Source organism: Mixophyes fleayi, chromosome 6 (genome assembly GCF_038048845.1).
Source record: "Mixophyes fleayi isolate aMixFle1 chromosome 6, aMixFle1.hap1, whole genome shotgun sequence".
Lineage (NCBI taxonomy): Eukaryota > Metazoa > Chordata > Amphibia > Anura > Limnodynastidae > Mixophyes > Mixophyes fleayi.
In genome coordinates this window covers 96,945,272-96,967,503 of record NC_134407.1, presented here as the reverse complement: position 1 = coordinate 96,967,503, position 22,232 = coordinate 96,945,272, and the positions used below count along the sequence as shown (strand labels likewise).

General features: G+C 41.8%; 1 protein-coding gene across 2 annotated transcripts in view; it reads left to right on the top strand.

The window, feature by feature from the left end:
- LOC142161449 (dual specificity phosphatase 29-like) overlaps positions 1-22,232 on the top strand; it is a 137,522-nt gene that overhangs the window by 64,847 nt on the left and 50,443 nt on the right. The window contains exon 1 of one of the 2 annotated variants that reach the window (XM_075217070.1): positions 16,508-16,605. The exons of the other annotated variant lie outside the window; for it this stretch is intronic. The gene's annotated coding sequence lies outside the window, so the exon portion shown is untranslated. Of the gene's footprint in view, positions 1-16,507; positions 16,606-22,232 lie in introns of those variants that run through there. 2 annotated transcript variants of the gene reach the window in all.

Genomic DNA, 22,232 nt, shown 5'->3' with positions numbered 1-22,232 from the left:
CTGTTGCTTGTGACCACTCTTTTGGATCTCCCTCTGTACTGTACTGACCGAACAATATTGACCCTTCTTGTCTTTGACCATTCTTCTGAATTTCCATGGTGCATCTTCACTGTCTGAACGTTACTGAACCAGCCTGTCTGACCACCCTCTGCACTCCATTGCCTTGCTGGTGGCTCAGTTTGATGATCGCAACCTGCGCGTCTCCTGCAGCGATACTAAATTCCCTTGCGGGAACCCTGGTGAAGACCAGAAGTGTGTTAGATTCCACACCTTTCTTTTGAGCAGCACGAATACCCACAGGTAACCTCCAGTGCTTTAATTTTGTGACAGACTAATTCTATACTTTTAATAAAACATGCACAGTAAAATTACAATAAATTATGTGCCCCCTTCCAAAACCTCATCCAGTCCCACTGCTAGAATGCTTGCATTTGTTTCTACTATGTTATTATTATTATTATTATTATTATTATTATTATTATTATTATTATATTGTCATTAGAACAAATAGGAACATTTGCAGATATACAGAATTTAAGAAAGTATCTACTTTCAAATTATTATACAAGTAGTAAGAAATATTATAGATATACACTATATGGACAAAAGTATTCGGACGCTTGACCATTACACCGACAGGGACTGTAATAACATTGTATTCAAATACATATACTTTACTATGGAGTTGGTCCCCCCTTTGCAGCAATAACAGCTTCCACTCTTCTTGGAAGGCTTTTCACAAGATGTTGGAGTGTTTCTGTGGGAATTTGTGCCCATTCATTCTCTAGAGCATTTATGAGGTCAGACACTGGTGTTGGATGAGAAGGCCTGGCTCGCAATCTCTGTTCTTCCCAAAAGTGTTCGATGAGGTTGAGGTCAGGGCCAGTCAAGTTCTTCCACACCAAACTCATCAAACCATGTCTTTGTAATCTTTGCTTTGTGCACCAGAGCACAGTATTGTTGGAATAGAAAAAGGCCTTCCCCAAACTGTTGCCACAAAGTTGGAAACATAGCAACTGGAACTGCAGACAGCGGAGGCTGGAGACTCGGAACTGCAGACAGCGGGGGCTGGGGACTCGGAACTGGAGACAATGGTGGGAGACTCAGGACTGGAAGCAGATGTGGGCACCTCGGAACTGGATATCACCTCGGAACTGGAGGCAGAGGATGGCACCTTGCAACTGGAGGCAGAGGATGGCACCTTGCAACTGGAGGCAGAGGATGGCACCTTGCAACTGGAGGCAGAGGATGGCACCTTGCAACTGGAGGCAGAGGATGGCACCTTGCAACTGGAGGCAGAGGATGGCACCTTGCAACTGGAGGCAGAGGATGGCACCTTGCAACTGGAGGCAGAGGATGGCACCTCAGGACAGGCGACAGGAGCTGGCACCTCAGGACAGACGACAGGAGCTGGCACCTCAGGACAGGCGACAGGAGCTGGCACCTCAGGACAGGCGACAGGAGCTGGCACCTCAGGACAGGCGACAGGAGCTGGCACCTCAGGACAGGCGACAGGAGCTGGCACCTCAGGACAGGCGACAGGAGCTGGCACCTCAGGACAGGCGACAGGAGCTGGCACCTCAGGACAGGCGACAGGAGCTGGCACCTCAGGACAGGCGACAGGAGCTGGCACCTCAGGACAGGCGACAGGAGCTGGCACCTCAGGACTGGCACCTTGAGACAAGCAGCTGGAACTGGCACCTCTGGACCAGCGGCAGAGGCTGGCGCCTTCACAGGCAGCAGAGACTGGCACCACAGGACGTGCGGCTGGAACTGGCATCACAAGGCAGGCGGCTGCAACTGGCGTCACAAGGCAGGCGGCTGCAACTGGCGTCACAGGGCAGGCGGCTGGAACTGGCGTCACAGGGCAGGCGGCTGGAACTGGCGTCACAGGGCAGGCGGCTGGAACTGGCGTCACAGGGCAGGCGGCTGGAACTGGCACCACAGGGCAGGCGACTGGAACTGGCACCACAGGGCAGGCGGCTGGAACTGGCGCCACAGGGCAGGCGGCAGGAACTGGCGCCACAGGGCAGACGGCTGGAACTGGCGGGCTAGGCCCTATCCCAGGAACCACAACAGTCTGTAATGTGGGAATGGAAATGAAGAGCAAACAAATCCAGAATGAGGAGGGGAATAAAAAAGCTGTCGCGGTCTGTGCAGAGTACGGTCTTGTAAAAAGTGTATATTATTGGTACAGTAGAGACATAATTTATTACTTCTTCTGCGCCGCCGCTCCTCTTCGGTCAGATGGGGATGTGGATCACCTGTGAACCCCATTGTTCTAGGTAAACACTACATTTGTAGTAGTACTATTAAGAGATGATGTTTGCACTTATTCAGCAGCATCATCATAACTGGGATAGACAAAATCTGACAGTCTCCGGAGTGGGTACATAAATAAAGCATAAAATTGAGCCAACTGAGAATGTATTAAAATTATGTCTGCTTGTAGAGTCTGTAGCAATGGTAGTGAAACATGAGGTGTTTATTGCTAGAAGATACAAATAGTACGAACCAAATATAGTTGAAATTGCACATTTTCTGAATTCTGATGAGGCTGAATTCTGGTTGCAAGGATTACTGCAGACACAGGTAGCAAGGTAAGTGGAGAGAGAACCGGAGAAGTGGTGTTAGCAGCAAAATGTGAGGGTCCAAGGGCACAGGAGCTGTAGGAGAACAAAACCATAGGAAGGGCAGCAAAACACCAATGACCAGCCCAAGAGAGAGAGAGAAGCTGGTATAAGTAGGGAACACTCAGGTGCAATAGATAATTAGTGACACAGGTTAACCCAGTGGTTCCCAAACTTTTGCAGTTCGTGGCACCCTTAGAGTCTCCATAATTTTTTCAAGGCAACCCTCCAAAATCATTACCGAGCAGTCCCGTTTTATTAGTTGGGTCAAAAAAAGTAATAAGTATTTAGGTCAGGACAGAAATACTTATTTAGTTGTATGCAAAGATACACATAAATCCAAGGGAAAAGAATATTTTTATATAGTTTTTTCAATTATATTTCTGTCAAAGAGTAATTTACAGCTAACTCACTCTGTGCCCTCCTTCATCTCCACACACTCTGTGCCCCTCGGCATCCACACACACTGTGCCCCTCGGCATCCACACACACTGTGCCCCTCGGAAACCACTCACTCTGCCCCCTCTGCATCCTCACCCTGCCTCCTCCTTCATTCTTTTGCCCCTCCATTGCTGTTTCCTATCACTATTCGCCCCCCCGTTTCTTTACTTACCATTTTTGACCTTCTTTCTTCTATTTCTTCTGTTTTTTCTTCTTTCTTCTTACCAATTCGGTGGTGCCTGGGACCCAGCATTCTCTCTCCTGCCTCTTGTCACTGAATGTCGGGCGTGATGTTGTCACACCCGACATTCAATGAGAAGCGAGGAGGGAGGAGGATGCTGGGTCCCGGGCCCCACCGGATTGGTAAGTTGTTGTTTTTGTTCCCAGGCCACGGCACCCCTGTGACAGCGCCGCGGCACCCCTGGGAGCCACGGCGAACCCCTATTAATAACAAAGGAAAAAGGCACAATAGCAGCACCTCTGGTGAACAGAGGTACTGCCAGAATATATACAATGAACACAACAATAAAGTCCAACAGTCCTGGAGGCAGGAGCTGCCAATACAAAGCAGCAAGCGTGACAGTACCCCCTCCCTTAAGGCCAATTCCAGACGCCTGAATCGTGACAGCATCCTATCACAGTACCATGCTTAAAGTCACTGACCTCTTCAGAACGACCCATTTTGTATCACAAATGTTTGCAAAAGTAGACTGCATAGCTAGGTGCTTGATTTTATGCACCTCTGGCAACGGGTCTGATTGAAACACCTCAATTCAATAATTAAACAGGTGTGGCCAAATACTTTTGTCCATATAGTGTATTTATTATCATGAAGAACAGGCAACAGGAGCTGGCACCTCAGGGACAGGGGACAAATACTAAAACATAACAAATAGGTGTTCACATATCACTGGAGTTCATTGAAATCCATCAAAATTATCATATAATCCACATATATATCGTGATGTTAATCCTACTGTTGGGTTTATCTGCGTTAATCAATCATCACAATAAATAAATAATAGTTATTCCGATATTTGAAGTTATGTCTTCGTTTGCTTAATAATTATGAAATTAATGTTCATCCAACCTGTCAGTTCAGAAATTAGAAACTATTCTGGGTAATAACAGTAGCTACTGGTAAAAAAATAATAGTGCACTTAGTCAGATGTTAAATATAAAAGTCTGATCCTGAATATATATATCTCGTTCAATAAATGGACTAAATACCTCCAATCTTGTGATCCTAAAACTTCTAAGGAGCGCTGTATTTCTGTCAGCACTCTATGGGCTTATCAATCTATCTCTAAGGTGCAAAATTGCACCTTGGAGCTGAATTTATGCCTAACCTTAAATAAGGCTGTGAAAATGCAGTAAATTACGAATGACCAAGCGACTGCTGGAGTTTGTGCTACCATGTTGTAACATACCTGCTAACTTTTTGCTGGTATGTATTTATTCAGTGTGTGCCCTCTTGTGTACAGCATTAATCATGCATGTTGCACAGATATACATTCACACGCGCACTCAGGTTCATAGTGCTTACTGTGTGATTACTGTAGTTACCTATTTTAATCTGATAAGGACCTTGATTGGACAACAGTTTGCCGTTTTTGCTCCTCAGTTTCTGTTGCTGATTTGCCTTCTAGAACTCACACTTCATTAGTCCCTGAAAAGAAAAAGTCTGGTCAAGTTTTCAGTTTTCCCGATCTCCGTGACGTTAGTTTAATAATAAAGGGATATAATTTAAGTAGGAACAGTTAAGTTTAAATTGCAGGCTTCCTGAATATGTATATTTTTGAGTAGTACATTTTTGAACTTATGCAGAACATATTCATATAGTGTGCCATTTTGTCGGACGATTTGGTCATAAAACACAATTGGCCCAAGGTTAAACTGACCTCCACAGATGGCCCAGAATTATGTATTTGGATTTCAATTATTTCTAGCTGAAAATACAGTAGTGACCATTATCGGTATGTGTTATAAAATCAGCCAAGTTCACTAATGGAGCTCCATGGCATTCATCCACTCTGCCTGATCAATGTGTCCTCCCATGTATATGGCAAAATTTAATCTGGTCCTGTTATTTGGTCTGGGCCAGATGGATTGAACAATATGTGGACACCTTAACCTGGAAAATCAAGTTTTTGCACTCAATTTGGGTTACTGTTGACCACACACACACACAGCACAATCAGGTGTTGGCCCTCTATTGCAGAATTTGTGGTTTCAAAACATCACCCCTTTCCCAATAATAATTCAATTGAAATTTATCATCGGACACCTTGCCTCAGTGATCAGAAGAGATATGGCGGCTGCTCAGCCCAAGTTCAAAACTGCCAGATTGCATCTAATTTAGTCACCTACATATGTAGTCAAAATGGGCTATGACTGTTTGTCAAAAATCATGCTCACTGGCAGGACCATATCCCGGTGAAAGGGCATAATATTTTGTAAAACTGAAAAGTCACATGACTGATTCATTTCAAAACACCTACTTCAACTTATTCAGTTAGTTTTGGTGTATCAGGTTTCTGGGGAAGCATTTCAACACCAACATTTTGCTGCAGTGTTTTTGTGGCTTGTAATTCCACATATGTAAACAGCACATCTGTATTTCTGTGTACCTCAGCAACAGTGTGGGGGGGGGGGGTTGACGTTAATTCTGTCACTGTGTGCAGGCACCGGAAAAGGGAAAAATGTCAATGAAGAATCCCACAATGGAGAATTTTTTAACTTATACACATATATTTACACATACAGGGAGCTCTGGTGAGACACAAATACGGTTTAAAAATTATGCGTGTGAAAGGTGGGCCCTTTATTGTTGTCACTAGTAGGTGTTTTCCATCTAAAAACCTCTTTGGTACATGATATAACTAATTATAAAGCAGGAAACAAACACATTAAAACCCGGGCAGTGATGCGGGCCTGGGCAGTGACACATTAAATTGTATCAAACACTCACTCGATGTGACAAAAATGGGTTCAATTTCTGCAGAGAGGCAGATGCAGATCCCATGTCAGACAGGAAGCTGTGCAGCCGCAGTAAGGACTTCACCTGTCTGTACACATAGCTGATTCATGTTTTAATGGTTCCCAGTATTCTATAATTAAAAGTGAAATGGTCAGTTAAGTATGTTATGCAGACCATACAATTGCATAGATGGTGACATTGAACTAGGTATGTTTGGCTCTGTATAGAATAGTTTCATTGATTCACTGGTGCCCTTAATAAACTAAATAAGTATATGAGTAAATGGACCAGTAATATGAATATAAGTAAAACTGTAATTATTATAAAGTAAAGCAACAGATTTATAAATACCAATCCTGGCGATTCTGATAATCTAGTTTATACAACGTCCACCATAAAACTCAGGTGAGTACCTGCTTAAAAACATGATATGTTGGCTTTCCTATCAACAATATGAAGTCTTACATTAATTATGCCCGCACCTTTGCATTCTGGTGGAGAAGATGGTGCACCAAAAGCTGAAATGTGATTGCTATAGATATGTTTTTAATGCAATCAATACATTGACTGTATACCAGATAGATAGCATTTCAACTTAGAGCTAATGGAGACCATTTATGAGCTCGTGTGTAAAGAAAAGATGTGGCTGTCACAATCTGCTTCTGGCTGCTCTGTAGCATCTTCCATGTGGATGATGCTTGCCTTCTGCAGCTCCTGTCTACATCTGAACCACCAAAGGGGACACTGTGGTACTTGGACTGTTTTGCTACCAGCTAGAGCTAAGCTTGTTACTCTGGGATGCTTAATACCTGTCTCTAGCCTTTAAAAGTCTGTCTGTCCCAGCAGCCTTTCCCAGTTCATCTGTTGCCATTACCTCTGTTGGTTTTCCTGTGTGTTATCCTTGATTGACCTCCTGGTATTAACCTCTGCTTGTCCCTTCATTTTGGCACCACTTCCTGTGACCCCTGACTTGGCATTGTTGTGACTTCGCATCTGCTTCTTCCTGGTATTGTGGTGGACCGTCTGGCATTGTTCCCTGGCTTGCTTGACTCTTCTGTGTCAATATGTCAGCAATGTTTTGCTCCCCAAACAATCCAGCATCTACAGTTGGTAGCAGCTATCCAGCCATCTGGCTCCCATGTCTGCAGTTGTTACACCTCATGTCTGATCAAGTCTTCTGACCTGGACTCCCGAGTACTCCACCCTGCAGATAGTTACACTTTCCCTGACATTCGTGACTCCTCTGGTGCCTCGTGTCTCCTGAGTAACCCGAGTCCTGACACCCATGATTCTTCTGGTGTCTCCTGAGTACTGACACCTGTGACTCCTCCCGTGCCTCGTGTCTCCTGAGTAACCTGAATCCTGACACCCGTGACTCTTCTGGTGTCTCATGCCTCCTGAGTACCTGAGTCCTCACATGCGTGACTCATCCCGTGCCTTTTGAGTTATATTGGTATCCTGACAACTGTAATTTTACCTACTTCTCCAGCCTCAGAATCAGACTTGTCACGCGGCCTCTCAGGCACAGACTCTTTGAACTGTATTATTGACCATTCTCTGCATCTGTGGCTTACCGAGTTATCTTTGCTATTACTGCCATAACATTCTGACTTGTACTTACTGCATCCTGAAACCTGTGTAACCTGTGTTAAATAAAATCCACTTTGTTCCAATTACGCTCTCTCAGTTTTTATATACGGAATCCTGACTGTGATATTGACAGCAACCAAATTTTTACTGTACGTATTATTAATGCTATTATTATACTGCAGTTTATAAAATAAAAGCACACTTTTGATTGATATGAGCAATGCCACCTTTATCCTTTGCACCATCTTTCATAAAGGTCTCCCTATGTGACAACATGCTTGTTTTAATACTGTCTGTCTTTGCAGGGACGGTGTTGGTCCATTGTGCAATGGGGATCAGTAGAGCAGCATCCCTCGTCTTAGCCTTCTTAATGATCTCTGAGAAAATGTTTTTACTGGAAGCCCTGCGAACTGTGGGTGAACACAGAGACATCTGCCCCAACCCTGGCTTTCTTGAGCAACTGCGTCAACTGGATATAAAACTAGAGGCCAAGAGAAGAAGCAGGAATGAATAGGGCAGTGTATTTGTGATCCACCATCTAAATTTCCTCTGCACATAAACCAACAATAATGTAGCAACAAAAAACATTTAAAGGGAAGAATTTCTCCAATTGATTTATTTTATGTACAACTCTTTTTTTTCTACTATGAAGAAACTCAAATAAAACTAATACATATATTTGTTCCTAGTAGATTTAAGTAAAAACTGAAAACATCACTTACAACTATTTTCCTCAAAATTTATTTTTTACTTTAATACAAATCTGGTTACAATTAATAAAATAACATACATTCATGGGGGCCTATTTATGTAAGAGCATATTTTTCCACATAAATTAGCATCTCTTATCGCAGCTAATCATAAAACATGCAATTTTGGGTCACTTTATGATCCAAATCATGCCGGGACAGGCGCTTTGAAAAGTGACTGTCCCTGCGAAGACAGTTCCAATAAGAAAGCGAACACTTTCTCATTCTGTCCATGTGCCAATAATTTGACAGTGGGAGGGATCTGAAAATATCCCTCTACCTATCACATTTGCGGTACAGTGTCCATAAACATCAGCTGCTAATGCCATCTTGCTGGTTCTAGACATTAAAAACAGGGAATGTAAAATTTTGCTATTGCTGACATCATCATCATTTATTTATATAGCGCCACTAATTCCGCAGCGCTGTACAGAGAACTCACTCACATCAGTCCCTGCCCCATTGGAGCTTACAGTCTAAATTCCCTAACATACACACACACAGACAGACAGAGAGAGGCACACACAGACTAGGGTCAATTTGTTAGCAGCCAATTAACCTACCAGTATGTTTGGGGTTTTTTTGGAGTGTGGGAGGAAACCGGAGCACCCGGAGGAAACCCACGCAAACACGGGGAGAACATACAAACTCCTCACAGATAAGGCCATGGTCGGGAATTGAACTCATGACCCCAGTGCTGTGAGGCAGAAGTGCTAACCACTACGCCACCGTGCTGCCCCACAGCATATTACTCCTGCTGTCTAAACTGTTATTATGCCTACCTAACCTGTTCAGAGAGATTGAGATATTTTGTAAGTTCTCTCTACTGTTTAAGGAGAACTTCCCATCTTTAACTAAAAAGAGGAGAGGAATAAATACTCCATACTGTTAATCAGATGGATAGTTGCAGACAAAATGAGCATTTTTACTAGGATCTTATATTTGCTCAATGTACTTTCAATTGCAGTGATAGCTCAGGTATTTCTACAATCCAAAATGTATTAATTTATATGGTATAAAGTATACCCTTGCGTAAAACTATCAATTTTAACTTTCTATGTCATCAATTGAGGCTAAATGCAAGTATCTCAAGCGCTACATTCACTTAGACTGAGTGGAAATAGTGTGAGTTCTAAAGTGATGCCTTGGACTATCAACAGTGGTATTTGGCGTAGTATTCTACAGGCAGGTATAAGGATATAACCACTGTAGGGGGTGTCAGTAAGATAATCTAGTTCAGTCAATACACCTATAGCTAAACAAGCCAGACTGAGACACCTGACATTTGTGAATGGAGGGGACTTGTATCAAGAGGAGGTCTGGTCAGAGAAAGCAGCTACCGCGTCCGATCCCTTTCAATGGTTGTCGTTGACAGATAAGTGTATCCTTGTTTAATTCATGGTCTGCTCTTATACATAAGGGGCTGAACTACATAAAATCCTGCTTCACGTACATAAGTCCAGCCATCTCTTTTCAGATTGTACTTAAACCATGCAAATGCCTTTATAGATTTGAGATTGTGCCAATCATCTTTTCTGTTATTACTGAAGTTAATTATTTGCTTTCTCTGACCAGGGGGTAAATGTATTAACCTCCGGTTTCTTCAACCCCCGCGAGTTCGGCGTCTTCGGCGCTTAAATTTAAAGACGCCGAACTCGCGGGGGTTGAAGAAACCGGAGGTTAATACATTTACCCCCAGATCTCCTCTTTATACAAGTCCTCTCCATTCACAAACTTCAGGAGTCTCCCTCTTTAACCATGGACTCACTTGAAAGGCCCACCAAAACAGGTACTCAACAAGGATCTCCTCCCTACATTGAAAGCAATAACACCAACACAAACCCTGCATATTTCAATATAATGATGTAATGATTAGCAGGGAATCATTGATCAGTAACCAAGTAAGAATGGAAGCAGCTGCTTTTTGGGACCCACCCCCAGGCTGTGTGCACAGCCTTGAAAAAAAACTGTGCTGCACATGCAACCTAAGGATATGTGAAAGTGTGCTTACCTCTAGGCTACACATGCAGATTCAGCAGAAGCCCGTGTTGTGTGCTCATCCTTGGTGTGGTGTGACCATGCAGACCAATAAGCAGCTACTTATGCACAGTCACTCTTTCCCCCCTCCCCCCCCCCCCCTCACACACACACAATATGGCTGAATTGTAGCAGTGGATGGGTGGATGAGCCAAAGACCCATCAGCAGGGCCGGACTGGGACTAAAAATCAGCCCTGGCATTTAAAACATACAGGCCCACCTGCTGTGGGCTCCATGCGCGATATTGTTGCACCGTGAAATGGCGTTGCTGGTGCAGTCCAACATCTTAAGCAGCAGCACAAACTTGTGTATCACACTTTGTCTTCTGCCCACCCTGATCAATTCCCTTGTTGTGCAAATCAGTTTGCTTGAATTACAAAAGCATACTGTTCCGACTGTGTGCGAAAACATAAAACGACTACAGAAAACCCAGGGATTGACTAAGGGTTTCGGTCACCATAGACAAATACACCAACAGCGCCTCCCTACCACTGCCCACCCCCCCCCCCCCCCCAATGTATAGTAATACTCCTAAATATAAATATTCCGAAACATTCTTTGTGGTCTTCCCGCTGGCTTCTGGAGATTTGGAGTCCCTATTGAAAATGCAAAAATTTTACTATCTTGCAAAATGTTAACAAACCCTGAATGAATAGGCTCTTTAATTAAAAAAAAAAAACACTCCATCATGGACAGATAACACTACCCCATTGTACAGGCATATGTGAGTAATATCTGAACATTTGTGGTCAATAAAATATTTACCTCTACCAGCCCCATCTCACTGGTATTTAATATTCTAGTGATCGCTGAGACCAGAGAGCAGCCATGTAACTGCCACGCAAAAAAAGATATGCCCCCTAAAGCTACTCTATTTCTTTAAATACCACGTAAGACATTTCATTAACCCTGTAGGCATTTTCAGCCCCTCTTTCCCCCCCTGCAGACATTTTCAGCCCCTCTTTCCCCCCCTGCACACATTTTTGGGTCCTTTTTCTTCCTTCCCCCCTGCACACATTTTTGGGTCCTTTCCCCCCCCCCCCCCATTGCACACATTGTAGGGTCCTCTTCTCCCCCCCCATCCTGCACACCTTGTCGGGTACTCTTTCTCTCCCCCCCAGTACCATTTCCCCTGAGAAAATAAAAAATACACTTACCATAAGCAGCCTCCAGGAATCCACTGTGCACCCTCTACAGCCAGTCCTACGCGGCCGCGCGATGTCCGCGTAGGACTGGCTGTAGAGGGCGCACAGTGGATTCCCGGAGGCTGCTTATGGTAAGTGTATTTTTTTATGACAGCGCGGGAGCCGCGCCAGCCCACTGAGCCGTCATGACGTGTGATGTCATGACTGCTCCACCGGGGCAAAAAAACATAATTTAATATAATTAAGTGGGGGATCGCAGGGAGCCGGACCGGCCCACACTGCCATCGGCACTTCTTGCATTTGCCAGAAGTGCCAGATGGCCAGTCTGGCCCTGCCCATCAGTACCTCATTGTCTAAATGGTGTGGCCCTTAGTTTGTACCCACCCCTCCACTCTCTGTGCTAGTAGTCAGACAAGTCAGGTAAAGAATAAAGTTCCGCCAGACCGGGTTCAAAACAGGAGTTAAAAAAAAAACATAACCAGGACAAGGAATCAAAGGAGATCAAACAAGTCTAAGGCAGGTATAACACTACTGAAGAACAGAGTTAATGGGCCTATAGCAGGCTTTCCTTTTGGGACTACCCTCATGTACTCAAAAGCCCACTGATCTTGGAACTTTAGAGCTGCATCTGGGCAAACTGAGGGTGATCGGACCAGAACAAAAAAACAGGGAGAACAATGTGCCAATAATAAAACAAGGCAAACAGAGGCTAAACAATGGGACAAGTAAGTCAGAGTACACAAAAGACAGATAAATACAAAAACAGAAAGCACAAAACTACAGACCAGGACAAAAACTAAGACAATGACTAATAAGTAACAAGTTCAGATTTCCAAAAAGAAACAAAATAGAGCTGGATGCAGGGACATGCAGCAAAATATTCCAGCAACCTCCTGAGGACTAAAAGGGTCGATATGTTCCTGGAGGTTGCTGGGAACTCATTACAGCTGGTCTCTTTAGTGCAGAGGACACAGACACAGAATGGAGTGGTAATATGCATAACACAAGCTCATGGAGAGGACTATCATGGTGCCCACTCCTAGAACCTAGGAGTATGCAAAAATGCCCCTCTGCATCCAGAGACACTGCCCCCTCTGCATCCAGGGACACTGCCCCCTCTCCATCCAGGGACACTGCCCCCTCTGCATCCAGGTACTCTGCCCCTTCTGTCACGCTGTCCCCTCCTCTGCCCTCTGTCACACTATTCCCCCTCCTCTGCCCTCTGTCACGCTGCCCCCTCTGCCCTCTGTCACGCTGTCCCCCTCCTCTGCCCTCTGTCACGCTGTCCCCTCCGCTGCCCTCTGTCACGCTGTCCCCTCCTCTGCCCTCTGCCACGCTGTCCCCCTCCTCTACCCCCAGGCACGCTGCCCCCTCTGCAGCCCTCTGTCACGCTGCCCCATCTGCAGCCCTCTGTCACGCTGCCCCCCTCTGATGCCCGCTGTCCCCCTCCGCTGTCACACTGTCCCCCTCTGCTGTCACACTGTCCCCCTCCGCTGTCACACTGTCCCCCTCTGCTGCCACCTGTCCCCCTCTGCTGCCACCTGTCCCCCTCCGCTGCCACACTGTCCCCCTCCGCTGCCACCTGTCCCCCTCCGCTGCCACCTGTCCCCCTCCGCTGCCACCTGTCCCCCTCCGCTGCCACACTGTCCTTCTCCGCTGTCACACTGTCCTTCTCCGCTGCCACACTGTCCCCTTCCGCTGCCCGCTGTCCTTCTCCGCTGTCACACTGTCCCCCTCTGCTGCCTGCTGTCCCCCTCTGCTGTCACACTGTCCCTCTCTGCTGCCACACTGTCTCCCTCCGCTGTCACACTGTCCCCCTCCGGTACCACCATCCTTTTCACTCTGCCCCACGCCAGACATAAAAAAAAGAGAAGACAGAAACTTACCAATCAGCGCGGCGCCGGGACCCAGCAGCCTCCTCTCTCCCGCAGCTGTCACTGAATATAGACGTCAGTGACAAGCTGCTGCGGGAGAGAGGAGGCTGCTGGGTCCCGGCGCCGTGCTGATTGGTAAGTTTCTGTCTTCTCTTTTTTTTATGTCTGGCTCGCAGCACCCCAGTGACAGCGCCGCGGCACCCCTGGGAGCCGCGGCGCACACTTTGGGAACCGCCGACCTAGGCAATAAGCAGCAGGCACTGAAGTACAGGAGTTCTGAACTTAAACCCCATCAGCAACTCACAAATTCTGTTCTTCACTCTTTTGCTGTTGAAGGAGATAAACTATAGCACAATAGATCCCATATTTTCCCCATATCATTGCTACAAGTTTAACAGTAATACAGGATCATAGTAATATTATGGAATACAATAGAAAAGAACATATAAATGTATGTTTATTTTATATATATATATATATATATATATATCTATAATATAAATGTCTAGTGGCGTGTGTTAGTCTGTCTGTGTGTGTGTGGAAAGAATAAAACCAAGCTGCAGCGCCACCTGCTGGGCGGAGTTATGCACTGACCTACTAAATTCTTAGTGTGTGTGGAAAAAAAAGTTCAGAAAGGGCTGAAATTTGGTATACTAAGATGTTTTTAATTTGTTAATTTAATTTGTTAATTGTTAAAAGTGTTTATAAAGATTTAAAAAATATATATATATATTTCTTGAAGGAGAAGTGACAGTTGGAAGTGGTTGGTGGTTCCCGGGGGTGACAGTGGGGAGTGGTTGGTGGTTGAGGCCTGGGCTATGGCCCAAATGCATGACAAGAACCTTTTTAACACCTGAAGTAGCTTGATTTGACTAGAATGCATGAGTATCATGCACAGGTTATATATATATATATATATATATACACACACATACATACATATATATATATATATATATATATATATATATATATATATATACACACACACACACACACACATAGTATATTTACTTTTTAAGAATAGCATGAAGCAAGAATAAGACATGTGTTGCATGTTATTTAATATTATCATATTGATACTATATTTAGGTATATACAGTACATAGCACACAATGTCAGGATGTATAGATTACACAATGAAAGGTGTAGGATTACACTGGATCTACTGGCTATTACATGTGATGTCCTTGAGGGTACATTTAAATAGCAAACTGAAAGGGATGATAAATGTCACATCAGTGGAAAATACTGTAAGCTATTATTTTTAAAAAAAAACTCAGAAAACTTTGTTTTGTTAAAATTAAATAAAAAATAAGATTTTCAAGCAGTCTTTTCTTTCAAGCTTGACATGTAGGGTTCTTCAATCAGAAGATTGAATTTGGTGAGAAAAGTTTTAAACTTAAATGTTTTAAAATGAAAGTTCTGTACAATTTGTGTTCCAGATATTTGAATATTTCTTTGTCTACTTTAGGTGTTGGTTGCTGCGGAACGCTGGGTAGTGTTTACTTTTGAAGGTTGGTTTTGGCTCTGTTAGATGTCCAGAGTGGTGCAACAGACACTTGTCAAGAGAAATGTTTTGGAGTTGGTAATGATGAAAGGCTATAAGAAAAATGATGAAAATTAGAGTGAAGAGAAATAACTAAGAATATGCAATTCATGATGAAGTGTAAAGAAAAGAAAACAAAATATTGAATATATTGAAAATGAAGAGTGGGTAATAGTGTGTTAGTATATTGACTAAACTTAGATAATAATATGCTCAAAAACTTTGCCTGAAGAAGTCCTAGAAAGCTATCAACCTCCACACTTAAACTCCACCTATCTCTCCACAGCAAAAACAGCTAAGACTACCTATATCACTAGCCAAATATTTCTACCTAGAGCATACTTGCCAACTCTCCCTGAATGTCGGGGAGACTCCCTGAAATAGGGGTGATCTACCTCACTCCCTGAAGAGTCTGGTATTCTCCCTGATGCTGAGCCAGTACAAGACGTGGTTGGCTTTGCCATCTGTGACATGATGACACAGTTCAGAAATTGTGTCCTATGTCCATGTATTGATGCCTATGGAGATGACAATTTTCATGGAGACCATGATTTAATCAAAGACAGAAATGTAAAAGACACTTCAGTCTCTAGAAATTCATTAGCTGCTTTTCTTTAACGCATAGTTGCCTACTCTCTCGGAATGTCCGGGAGACTCCTGCATTTCTGGGAGACTTCCCGGGAGAGCAGGGCAACCTCCCGGTTCTCGCCCCGCAATAGATAAGTGGCGGGGGGGGGGTCATAATGACGCACATATCGAGTCATCTTAGCCCCGCCCCCTTCTGTAATTGGCTAAAATTGTGAAAATCGTTTAGGGGTGGGACCAAAAGATGTGATATGTCAAGCCCCGCCCCCGCATGCCCACCTCCCCCGGGATCTCCCTGAAGCCAACGAGAAAAAGCTGGCAAGTATGACCTAGAGTATGTGGATATAGGCTGGATACAATGGTGTTGAATTGAAGAAGCAGGCAATCATGTCTGGCTAGTGTTTTTGGAGCAGCCACAGAAACTGTGATGTTATATAGGCCAAAACATTAGGGCAAATTCAGAAATTCTAACTGATAAAGACAGTTAAATGAGGTTTCTTACAATGAGGCAAATTATAAAAATTTAACTAAATGTCTGAGAAAAGTATTCTTGGTATAATGTTATCAGGTTACAGGTAATTCTCATATTAGCCTTGATGATTAAATCATGTCCCCTTTTTATCATAGTGCACATTACTATGCAAAATAGTGTTGTGGCTGTTTTCCACCACATGCTCTCTGCACTGTATTATGCTCACCTTTATGACTGCTATAGCTATGATGCTTTTTTTATATTTATATCACTGCTTGATATGTCAACAATGTTTTCACATCAGCTGCAAAAATGACTTGGGAACTAAGGAGTTAATACTTTCCCATAAACCAGTATGCTGAGAGTCAGGGTTAAGGTCTTTTTGGCACTGGTGTGACCAGCAGATAAAAGTTGCCCCCCCACCTTTTCTACAGTCTGCTCCACCCCACCACAAGGTCAGTCAGCAAATCCCACCCTAAAAATAGCTCAGCAACCAGTGAACCAGTTTTTCACAGAGTGGCTAAGTCAGACGGGGGTCTGCAGAGCACTCAGGTACATGGGGGTCTGTGGGAGAGTAAAAAGAAACTTAGAGGGGGGTAAACTGGTACTAGAAAGACTTGGAAGCTTATAATGTTGGCTATTCCTGAATTGATTTTTCTACCTTTTAATGTGTCAATCTAGCACATTTCTATATAAAAGGAAACATTTTTGCACAAAGAATTATCAAATCACAGAAAGTTAGAGGTGTCCATATGATAACAGAGCAATAATATAGAAGAAACGTGCACCAAAGATGCAGATGTTAATCTCCATCTGAACAGAGCAATGTACTTGTCAGTAAATGAAATAGATGTAGCCAGCTGCAGGCAAGGCAAATGCTATCGTGTACATTAGTGGAACTATCTGTTACATGGTAATCTGTGCTGTTACAGCATTACTAGAGCAATGTACATTTGCATATTTCTTGAGCATGGTCAATGCAATGTGTGCCTTTTTTTTATTTGTTTGTTGTATGGTTGCAAAATGAATATAACAATATGTACTATGCCCAACAAATAGAACAGTTATTTCTGCTGGCTATTTTTTAATGGCTTAAGATTTGTATCAATTTAATATCAGACAAATTATTATGATGGTATAACATCTTAACTATTTATTCTTGTAAAAAGTTCAAGCTAAGTTTTCAACTGCCTGTTTTTTGGGAGGGGGGGGCAACTGACAAAACACAGTTTGTGCTATATGTATTAGGCTGTTATGATGATCGCGTTTTGTTGTCAATAGATTTGGATATATACTAAAAATGTCTTATGAAGAGATGTAGAAACAATCACATTTTCACTACAAGAAAGTACTATCCAATACTGTAACATTTTTACACAACCTTATTTTTTTTTAATTAAATTCATAAATTGCAAAGATCAGTTACATATATTTAACGTAACATATTAAATAAATAGGAAGTAAAATAAATAAGTAATTATGTAAAGATAACACTCATTGCAGCAAAAGTGTAAAGGTGTTAAAAGGTGAACATTATGTTTTAGAGTATAAACAGAGAAAACAAGTATGCACAGACATTTGTTGGGGAGCTACTTACTGGCAGAATGCAAAAATGAAAATTGTAATTACGTTACTGAAGTTTGGACTGATTTGCAGTAATTAAAAAATTTTAAAAAAAAATAAAAAATATTGACCTATAGAATTTTATGTGGCGGTAGGATTTACTTTGCAATTCACCACGGCATCAAGGTCCAAAGAAACAGGGCCTGGCTGACAGGTAGCATTCATCATACATCTACGGCCGTTTACATGCTCAAGTTGCCTTATTAAGGCTCATTTATGAAGTGTAGAACATAATCTTGTGTCTACTTCTCAGCCTTATGCATGCATAGGTGCAACTCCGCTTTCTAATTTGGGGAAGTGCCACTATGCAGAGGTTTTTCAGGACCAGCTGTGGGATTGAGGTCTGTGCTAGGAATGCACATATGCCTGCTGTTAGTTTTGGATTATCCCATTTATAATATTTTTATGTTGGGGTTTTTTTCAAAAAAATTATGCCCATTGAAATTCATTTATGTTATAAATAAATCATGAGATTTAATTATATTGAGGCATTTTGCTGTAGAAAACTTCCCTGGAAAGTAAATGGATCCACCTAATGAATATGCAAAATGTGGACCCTATATGATGCTGGTAGCGAGGGAGAGGAAAGGTCCCTGAAGTCCTTCCAATGTACTTATTGGATTTAGTAAAAATCTTCTGGAGCAAGTGCTCAAGAATTGCATTATGGTTTCACAACATAAACCATATTTTTGTTGCTTATCCACATATTTGCAAACTTTAAACAACCCTCAGTGACTCAATGGCTTTGGATGCTCTAATTAGTTTAAACAAATGAATAAATAAAAAAATGACAGTAAAAATAGCAAATAACCAATCACATTGTCAGGTTGTTTTATTCATGTTTTGCATAGTCCTGGTTTAAAGTGTGGATGAAGCCAGCCCAGGAAGGAGCATAGCTCAATCGCAGATGGATTAAGAAGCTGAATTTAGCTATATGTGTAAAAAGCACTATTTTAGGTGACCTCTCCAGGGGAATTAGGGGCAAACAAAGGAACCATATTTTTTTAGTGTGAATAAAAGTGCAGCAAAAGCCAAAGTTTACAACTATCCCTAATTTGTAGAATCTGTCCTGGGCTTTAAAGACTTGTTCCTGGATTATTTTTTTTACCCAGGATATATCATCATTTTTCAGTACTGACCAACCGCACAATATAAATCATCTTTTTTCTTTAAGTTAGATGCAATTCTCACTGTCTGCTTAAAATAAAAAGTGCACTATTAACAAGTTCTGTGAGATGCTTTAATGCATTTATTCAGCAGCAGTATCCCTGGAAGTTATTGTAAAATATTGTTAGCTATGTACTAGATATAATGTAATACATGAATAAAATGACAAACATTTTGACAGGATCTGGTCAGCAGAGACTTTCATGCCCTTTTTGTATGTTGCATTTGGAAGGGGGAATATTATAATAGTTTCTATTTATAAAGTGAAGATATTCTGTAGCAGTGTAACAGTATACAAAATACTGTGCACAGAACTTTGTCAAGTACAGTTAATCTCTGTTGCTAATTTTCCTACATTCGACTTCAAAGGCACAATATTTTTCACCAACCTTAAATAAAACATTTACCCATTCACAATGGGCACTAAAGTTTCAATTTAACATGTTGATAGAAAGAAAACATTTGAAACTGAGGGCTATTTCGTATTTCTATTATGTGTGTTCGTAATATATGATATTTGCTTCATAATATATATTTATTTCAATACAGTAGTCCCATGTAACTGAATAAACTGGCAGTCTCTGCATACCCCTTTATGTACTGCAAAACACACACATACACAGTCAAATCAGGCCAATGTCATTATTAGCGGGTAACAAGGTACCACAATCCAGAAGTATAGGAAGATCTAAAATATAAGGTTGAGACAAGCAACCAGTAAAATGGATCAAGAAGTTAGTACAAAGGGAACTTCAAATAAGAATTGAAACCAGTGGATAGATTTATCAAGCCTTCTAAAAAGGAATAGTGGTTGCTATGGGTAATACCTCCACTTTTCCTTTTTAGAAGGTTTGATAAATCTAATCCTAGGTCTCAGTATTACAGAACTTACAAAAGGGGCATTAGCACCAGAACATACTAGTGTTCCTTCTGTTTGTGCATGGCATCGAGCATGCCAGGGTGCTCTGGAACTCAAAGGAAGAAATATGTGTGCATAACTGGATGGAGTTCACAAAATCCAAGACAAAGTGGAGCTGTAAAATTACTGCTGTTATTCTGTTTTCACTCAGCAGCCAAGGAAAAACACCTTCCAGCACACCTCCCAAAATCCCTATTTGGTAGGACTGTCCTGATTTGCAGACCCCAAATGGATGTTGCCTTATGATAATGTGGGCATGGTTTGGGCCAGTCTGCGTGTGGTTTGACAACATACAAAGTGCTCCCCCTCTACTTTGTCCATGGTCATAATAGAAAACAAATGATAAGCAGCACTTACTATACAGATGCTACAACTTTTTTAAGCAAGAAGAGATACACATAATGTACATTACCATATTTGCACTATTGCAAAATGGTTGATGCAGCTTTTTGGGAGGAATTCAATTGGCCACATTACTCGCGAGAGTAACGTGGCTCGTGTACTATTACCATTAGTACGGTAATTTTAAAGTGGAATTCTGTTTGCGGGTCTTAGAGCTGTGAGCAAAAATCAGCATTGAAATTACCGTACTAATGGTAATAATGCACACTATTACCGTAGTAACGGAAATAGTGTGCATGCCCCGTTACTCTTACGGATAACGCGGCCAATTAAATAAAGGGTTTTAATGCTCAAATCACACCCAAATTGGTAAAGGCCCATAAAAACAAATTTATGCTTTAAGAAAGCTTTTTTTAATATATTTTCCATGGACTTTTCATAAATTGCACTTTGATCAATACAAGAATATGAAATTGGTAGCAGACATGTGACACAAGGCATACTGCAGTTTAAAACAGCTTTGTTAAAATTTTAGGACACAATGATGGAAACGGCGCTATTGAAGGTCATATTTATTTTGCTTTTCCTTCATTTATGAATGTTCAAAAGCAGAGCAGATATTGAATAGGTCCAAACAAGTGCTTATGGTTAAATAGCTGTCTAAAACCTACAAATGTTTTTACAAACTTAGATTTACAACTATATTCCAATCTCACAATGACTTATTGCTAAATTTCAAAATCAAGTTCTTAACAATTTTGTCTCAAAAATTTGTGTTTAATTTGAAGACTGGTTGAATAAGCATAAAGAAAATTAAATGATCATTTATATAACAAATATGGCCCCATATTTCAGTACCTGATCATTGTATTAGTAATTTTATATAAAGTCTTCAGAGCAGGTAAGCTATTTCGGTCATGATTCAATGTCAAATTCTTGAACAAGGGGAAGTCACTGACCCTGTCACACTTGTGATTTCTTTAGTTCCAAACAGCATTTGGCATATAATGGCTGAAAGGACTTAAGTCAATAGTATTTAAAGAAAAGACGACAATGAACAAGCCGTAATAAATCTCATGTTTCAGGTATTTCTTTACAGTGCACTTAATGTGGCTCAGGGTGTTATGTTTGGACTTTTTAAGATCTGTGATACTCTAAAATCCTTATTTGTCAATTTAATCACCTAAGTAAAAATGAATGCTTTGTAGTAGCAACAATTGACATGGCAAGGTATCTTCATAAAAGCCATCAAGCAAGTACAGGTCACAGCTCATAAGATTCTAAGTGATTGGTTATTGTAGTAAAAATCACACTTGTGACATTGCTAAGTGTACAATCCATTACCACATACAAAGGGCTGGGGTTATTAATATTTATTTATTTATTTTTTTGGGTTGAGACCAAAATTTTGCAAAACATGCTTAAATTTGGGACTTGTACAAAATATTATTATATATAAATAGCGAATAGTATATAATATTATTATTGTCCAGTATTAAACGGTGCCAACAAGATGTATATATATAGTAGAGACAAACATAATGATTTAGAGGACCTTGCTCATGACATCTTGCAATCTAAAGGGAAAAGGGGAACAAGTGAGACACATGGGCAAACAGGCTGAAACTGTTGTGAATGAGAAGCGTAAAAGGAGGACGGTGGAGAAAGAGGAGTAAGTGAACTTGTCAGAGAATAAAGGTTAAGAGAACATTCCAGAGAGGAGCAGCCAACATAGAAACGTCCTGTAGATGTACATGCGCTTAGGCGACATAAGTTTAGAAGCAATGGGCCTTGGGACAAGTGGGAGAGGACTTTGAGATGAGGTTGCTCATGAAAAATAGGACAAAATTGTAGACTGTTTTAAAGTAAAACAATACTACTTTGAGTTTCATCTTTAGAGGGAGAGTGAGTCTGTGCAAAGATTGGGAGTGTGGAAGCTGAGTTTCTGCAGTTGGTCAGGTGAATTAGTCTTGCTCTGGTTTTCATATTACTCAACAGGCTTGCAACTAGAGATGATCACAGAATCCCAACCTACATGGCATGGTGACCTATGTTTTGCATCTTTACCCATAACCCCTTTTTCCTCCAAAGAATTATAAGATACAAAAATTATAAATACTTGTACTAA